This window comes from Phyllostomus hastatus, unplaced genomic scaffold (assembly GCF_019186645.2).
Source record: "Phyllostomus hastatus isolate PE091 unplaced genomic scaffold, TTU_PhHast_1.1 phas_scaffold_93, whole genome shotgun sequence".
NCBI classification, from domain to species: Eukaryota; Metazoa; Chordata; class Mammalia; order Chiroptera; family Phyllostomidae; genus Phyllostomus; species Phyllostomus hastatus.
Window position 1 is genome coordinate 30,881,990 of NW_025334042.1, and position 7,515 is coordinate 30,889,504.

Consider the following 7,515-nt stretch of genomic DNA (forward strand, 5'->3'; position numbering starts at 1 on the left):
TACTGAGCATTTTTGGCTTAGTGGTTATTTGAAAGTAAACTGATGTTCAATATAGAAAATAGAGATGACATGCACCTTATTTAATTCTGCATCTAATTATGGAATGTCTTTAATATGTTATACTATAAAGCAAGGTTGCAATCCATGAATATTTGCCATACCCACCACAGAGGGATCTTGGGGGGAAACATAAAGTATTAAATTTTTAAAATGTTAAATACCTCACATAAATCATACCACAGTACCACAGTATGATGGATAATATTATCCATTTCCCTTGAAAGGGGGTAATTCTATATTGCACTGTACAGCTTTCATGGATTACCAATCATTGCTTTCAGGCATATTACATTTCTGCTAAACATGAAGCAAGAAAATAGAAAATGCACTGATTCTGTTTGAATGATTCAGTTATTCACTGTATCAATCTTAAATAGCCATCAGAGAAAAAAATAGTAAAATATTTGTCATTGAAGTTTCCCACATGGAAAAGACACATAAACTACTTTGGACCCATCTAATATCACATTTAAATGTAATGTCTAGATTAGATAGGATATTTAAAACAGTTTCACATTAATTCCCTGAATGCTAGTATTAAAAACAGTGTTTGTAATTGTAGCCTATCTCTTAAACAACCTTTCATTGTTCTTTTAAAAGCAGAATAAACAATAGTGTATCTATTTTTTATTAATAAGATACCACTTAAAACTGTCAGTCACATAAGCAGTACTAGATGATACAGGCTATAATCAGATTCAAAGGTAAAGTTCCTCCTTCTGAATTTTATCTACTTCTATAAATATAGGTATAGATATTGATATAAATATGTATAGATATAGATAGTTATAGATAAAGATATGTAGACTAATAAAATTTCCCCATAATTCTCATTTAGTAATCTAAGGACAAATGTTACTATCTTTCAATTTCCTGTTTGATCAATGAGAGTTAGTGCAATAACACTGAAATAGTTAAGAAGAATTTCAGGTGCAGTTGGATTCCACCAGGAAAATAGAAAACATCTACATGTTTCCACCCAAAGAGCTTTAATACAGAAAACTGGTTACACAAGTTTTGGAGAATTGAAAGAATAAACAGGAGATGCTGAGATAACTCGACAGTAACTGCAGAAATTGGCATACCACCCCAAAGAGAACATAGACCATTTGTCTCAGTGTTTCAAAAAATAAACTAGTACATAAATAACCAAACCAATAATTATTTCAATATTGAACTAACAAAGTTTAAATGACATCACTTTCCAACAGATTTGTGTACTGAACAATTAAAGAACCTCCCCCTCCCCACCACATTCTTGGACATAAATGACTAAAGCTGCCTTTAGTGAGACATGCTCTAAATGCTACACACACCAAATTAACAGTAGAAAAAGTCAATATGAGAAAAAGACTCTCATAAGACTCCACTGTTCCTTAGCTGAATGTATTGATAAATCTTAAGATGTAGTGTATTATTCTGGACTGAGGTTGATCTGCCAGGAATCTGGATGATGAGAGTTAGATGGTTGGAGTTGGCAGTTGCAAACTTCTTAACTCACTAGCAGACTACCTGATCTCATTGACTTGAATGCATAGGCCATGGAATCTGATGCTATTAAACATAAAGTGCCGTTTGCAGCTTCCATTGCTTAGTCTACGGGTATCCATTAAATGAAAAGTACTGCTGATAGTTTAGCTTCCCCTATAGTTTTTTTCTGATGTAAGGAATCTACTACTCAAGATGATTCACTGGGAATTATCAGTCACTGAAAATTAAAATAAATGAACAAGTTGTCATTCTACACTACACACTGAAAAGTGTCATGATTTTGGTTAAGGTGAGTCATTGGGACATTCAAGATCGAGATTCTCAACTTGAACATCCATCCTATCTTTCTCTGGAGTTTCCTGCACTTGTCTGCCTCTGCATTCAAACACCTTTACCTACAAAGTGAATTGTCTTAAACTTTGATTAATAACTTTAAAGCTATTTTCCTGTTATCCTAACATAATATGTCATTTACTTATCTCCTATTAGGTTATAAATGACATTAGGTCAGATACTCCCTTGTAAATATCTGTAACACAGATAGAATTATAGAACAAGAGAGGACTTTAAAGATTTACAAAATCCATATCCACAGCCTTCTCTTCCGCATCCCCATTTTATGGAGGAAGTCCTGAGGCCATGTGTTGTGGTAGACTTCGAATGCAGGCCTTGAATTCTACCTGTCATTTACCAAAATGAATGTTCCTCCTACCAGGTGATCAATAAATTCTTGTTGGAGAAATGAATGAATACATGAATTAAATGTATCAATGAAATAATGAATGAATAAGACATAACATCCTAAATTCACATAAACATAGAAATTCTATTCCCATACAAACCAGATTTGTTGAACAACCTCCTTAATGTTATCATTCATGACCCTGTCAGCAACTCCTGCCTAATTATATGTCAACTTTAAAATACATGGCATGGGTTATTAGATCTGAATGCCAAAGTGAAATTGCCAGTTTCAGACAAGGCAACAAACCTTGAGCTTGATATAAAGTATTATACTTTGAACTTGTATAATCTTAGGAGTCTGCCTACAAAAGAAATTGTGTTGTTTCCCCTTAAAATATACACATTCTTTGATGCCTCATTAAAATAAGGACCATAGTATTAAAACTGATAAACTATTGGTAAAATATAGGTTACATGGGTGTTTTAAAACTTTAAGTCCTCTTCTGAAGAGGAATGACTACCAATTTTCAGCTAAAAAAACATTTCATAGGATCACAATAGAGGATAACTTCATAAAATTTCAGCCCAATTTACTACATTTCATTTCATTTCATTTTTCCTTCTCTCTCTTGTAGATGTTTTCTGCCATGTTTCTTATAAATTATAGGTGCTCAATATACTTTAGTCATAAAAAATGTATGTTTCAGATTGTTCTTATTGTATTATATATGCTATATTTTAGGCACTACAGCTTATTTTTACACACAAAACCAATAATTTAATAAAGCCAATAGAATAATTGGAATAAATCATTTAAATGCTATTATTGATGGTTTATTTTTAATTTTTATTTATTTTTCAGTAGTCACTTTTATTTAGTGCATATTTACAAAGTTAATTTTCTCATGCCTAAAAAAAAGTTTTATTTTCTCTAAAAATAAATAAATAAAATCTTTTTAAAAAATAAATAAACAAACATAATTGGAAAGTAGAGCCATTAGGACTTGCTGACGAATTGGGTGTGGTATGTTGGACAAAGAGAGATATAGAGAATTCCTCCAGTGGTTTGTTGTTGTTGTTGTTGTTGTTGCTTTAAATCTGAGCACTGGGACACATGGAGTTGCCATCAACCAAGAAAATGATTGTTAAAAAGAGCAGATTTTGGTGGGAAAAGCAGGAATTCAGTTTTTCTCGATGTCAAAACAGCTGTTGCACATATTTTGTAACATTTTCTGTTTTCCTTCTTTATCAACAGGAAGACAAATCTAATAACAGTTAGTCCAACATGTCAGAGGTGGAAATTCTTTCTTCCATCACATTTTTATTCTTCTACTTTCTTTTATCTTTTATTTTTCCTTTGTTGTGTTTTCTTTTTTCTAAGTTCTTAGTTTAGATGCTTCTTACCCCACAGATTCTGAGTACTTCTTTTTTATGTGCATTTAAGACTACATGTTTCTTATACTGTTCAATTTTGGTTGTACCCACATTTTAATAGGTGATATTTTCAATATACTTCTGAGTACATTAACAAATGCATTAAAATGATTTTTGTTCTGCAAGACATTTACAAATATATTATATTTAATATATTAATTCGCTATTAATTGAATTGGACTCAAAGGATATTATCTGTATGGTTACCAGTTGTCTGAAAATTTTGATTCTTCATTTATGGCATCCATTGTCCAATTTTGGTAAACATTTCATGAATGCTTAAGAAGGACATGAGTTGTTCAATTTTTAATTTCATTTTACTTACTTTATCAAGCTTATTAATTTTGTTCTATATCCTTATTAATGTATGCTTAATCTGTCAAATATTTAGTGGATATGTTGAAATATCACATGGTTAGTTTACTTACCAATGTTTATAATTATTTTAATTTTTTCTCATATATTCTGAGAATAGGCTATTACAGGCTTAATGTCCAGAAGTAAATTGTTTTCATAGAGACCTGACCTGTTGAAATTTTATTTAGACTGTTCCTAATAGGCTTTGCTATAAAGTATATTTTGTATTAATATAGTCATACAAATATTATTTTAGTGAGTAAAACCAAAAAAATTTAGGTGGTATTAACTTATTCTCACCTATTTACCTGTTTGTCTTATGTAAAGCCTGATTTGGAGAGGTGCTATGCCTGTGTTTTATTTAAGAGTAGAAAAGAGAATGCTTTCTCATTGAAAAATATTATATCCTTCGATATCACACCCTTCTGTATCTTTCACCTTGATATTTCCCAAAGAACATTTGTATGGGAAATGATTTTGCCCCAGCTTCCTCATCTTTAAAAAATACAGTAATATGAATTGGTCTTTTGAATTCCTTTTAAATGTTATAAATTTATGAGAGATATACTCTTCTGTGAGTTTTCCTAAGGGGAAGAGGGGAAACTTTTGTAAGTTAAAAAAAAAAGAAAAAGAAAAACACCTAAGTCTTGTACTTCTATACTGAAGACATATGAATAAGGGGGAAAAGTAAGCCTTCAACAGAAAACTTTTTTATTTTAAAAAAATTCTGCAAGTGCTCACAGATAAACAGAACTAACAATTCTCTCTTAAAATGTTTGTAAGTAATAAGCACACTGATATAAGGGCAATCTAACAACATAATGGGCTCATTGTCAGAATTCTATTGATATACTGGTCTACAAAAAAATTCTTTTCACACTAATCTGTTTGTTTTATTACTGTATTTATAGATTTTTCCTCCTTTGCAAAGTGTTCTTGTTATCAGTAATTAAATGTTCTCCTTTATATTTTATTGTTCAGATTTAAAATGTTCCCACAGCACATAAGAGAATTCTATAATATTAGAAATAGGTAAAACATAGTCCTTATCAAATAAAAACTAATTATTAAACTATACTCTGTTAGTTTTCTATATTTTGTGTTGCTTCGACATCTGAAAAATTTGCTGGCTCAAAAGAGACTGCCCCTCCTGGGTTAGTCAGCTTTATTTTTAAGACTAATTTTTCAGAGCAATTTTAGATTTCCAAATTAGAAAGGAAGATACAGAGATTCTCCATTTATCTCCTGCCCTGACATCTGTATGTCCTCCTCCACCAAAGTGGTTACCAACTATGAACCTACATTCACATACCATCAACACCCAAAGTCCATAGTTTAAATTAGGGTTCACTCTCCATGTACAGTTTATGGGTTTGGACAAATGCATAATGCCATGTACTCATCATTATACTATCATACAAAGTATTTTCAATACCCTAAAAATCCTCTGTGTTCTACCTATTCATTCCTTCACCCTCCCAAAGCCTCGGCAACCACTGATCTTTTTACCATCTCCATAGTTTGCCTTTTCCAGAATATCATATAGTTGGAATCATACAGTATGTAGTTTCTTAAGATTCGCTTCTTTTTAAGGTTCCTCTGTGTCTTTTTGTGACTTGATGACTAATTTCTTTTTAGTGCTGGATAATATTCCATTGTCTGGATGTACTACAATTTATTCATCCTTTCCCCGACTGAAGGACATCTTGGTTACTTCCCAATTGAACAATTATGAATAAAGCTGCTATAAACATCCACATGCAGGGTTTGAAGTAGCCATAATATTAGAAAGAGGTGAAAATATAGTCTCTATCAGTCCCTTTGGGAAATACCAAAAGTGTGAGTGCTGGATCGTATAGTAAGAGTGTTTGGTTTTGTAAGCAATTTCCAAACTGTCTTCCAAAGTAGCTGTGCCATTTTGCATTCTTACCAGCAATGTGTAAGAGTTCCTTTTGCTCTACAACCTCACCAACATTTGATGTTGTCAGTGTTCCAGATTAGTGGTATCTCACTGTTGACTGAATTTGCCATTCCCTGATGAAATATGATGTAGAGCCTCTTTTTATATGCTTCCCTTCTCTATATCTTCTTGATGATTTACCTGCTAAGGTCTTTGACTTAGTTTAAAATCAAGTTGTTTGGGTTTTTTAAAATTGTTGAATTTTGGAGTTCTTTGTGTATTTTTGATAAGTCCTTTATCAGATGTGTCTTTTATAAATGTTTTCTCCCATTCTATAGCCTGTCTTCTAATATCTCAAGGCTAATTCATTTTTAGAGGTACCAAAGGTATCACCCAAGAGCCCATACTTCATATAAAAATGGACCAAACTCAAGTCTACAGCCCAGCCACCCTGTATTTATTTTCACACTCAAAGCCGATACTTCCCCTGCCCTAAATCATCCCGGGAGCAGGTAGTGGGCAACTAGAGACAACCCCTATAGCTTAAACCAACCAGGTATAGACTCTTTACTCTGCCCTGCTGTACAGAAACGCCCATAAAAGCTCTGGCCTAGACCTTCCTCTCATTATTGTTTTCTGCCATCTTACAAAAAACTGCCAGTTCCAACTTCGACTCTGAGTGGCATGGAGTGTTCCCCTTTCTGAGACCTAAGAGTCTAATTGACTTCTCCCTTCAAGTTCCTATTCTCATTTTCCCCTATGGCCAAAATGACTTTATCACACCAGATTTGTATTATGTTCACTGGAGAAACAAAAGCAATGTGAGATATATATACACGCACACGTATAAGATCTATTATAAGAATTTGTTCACACAATTACAGAGGCTGAGAAATCCCACAAGCCGCTGTCTGCAAGATGGAAAAACAGGAAATTCAGTGGTATAATTCACTTCAAGTCCAAAGGTCTAAGAACTGGGAGGCTGATGGTGTAAGTCCTGGTGTGAACAGGGAGGCTTAAGAACCAGAAGCACCACTGTATGAGGACAAAAGATGGATGCCCCAGTTCAAACAGAGAACAAATTTAGGCTTCTTTCCAATTTCACTTCTAACAACACCATTATTTAACTATCTAGTGCCATAAGTCTGCCAGATTCAGACAATTTGGAATACTTCATTGTTGCAATAGCCATACCCACCTGCCCTTGGCCCCTGCCACCCCAGGATCCAATTACTCCCATTATATTTAGGTTTTCCAATTGAGTGATAATGGTTCCCACTTGAAGGTCTGCCCTACAGAGGAAAATGATCATAGAACTCTTCAAGAATGCTGGCACTCCCTTCACTCATTTATTTCTCAAAGATGTAATATGTCTTCTGGGCTATCCCAGTGTGGATGAATGAGTCTTACATGACAAGTCCACTGAAACGTTCCAATCTCTAGGCCTCTTAGCCTTTTTCTCTCCCTTAAACCAAGGGAGGTCACACATTTTTAATTCACTCACTATGACACATCTTTTGGCCTGTGTTTTAGCCAACTAACCAAACCAACTGTAAGAGCCCTTTCTAACTCCCCTAGACACAACATTA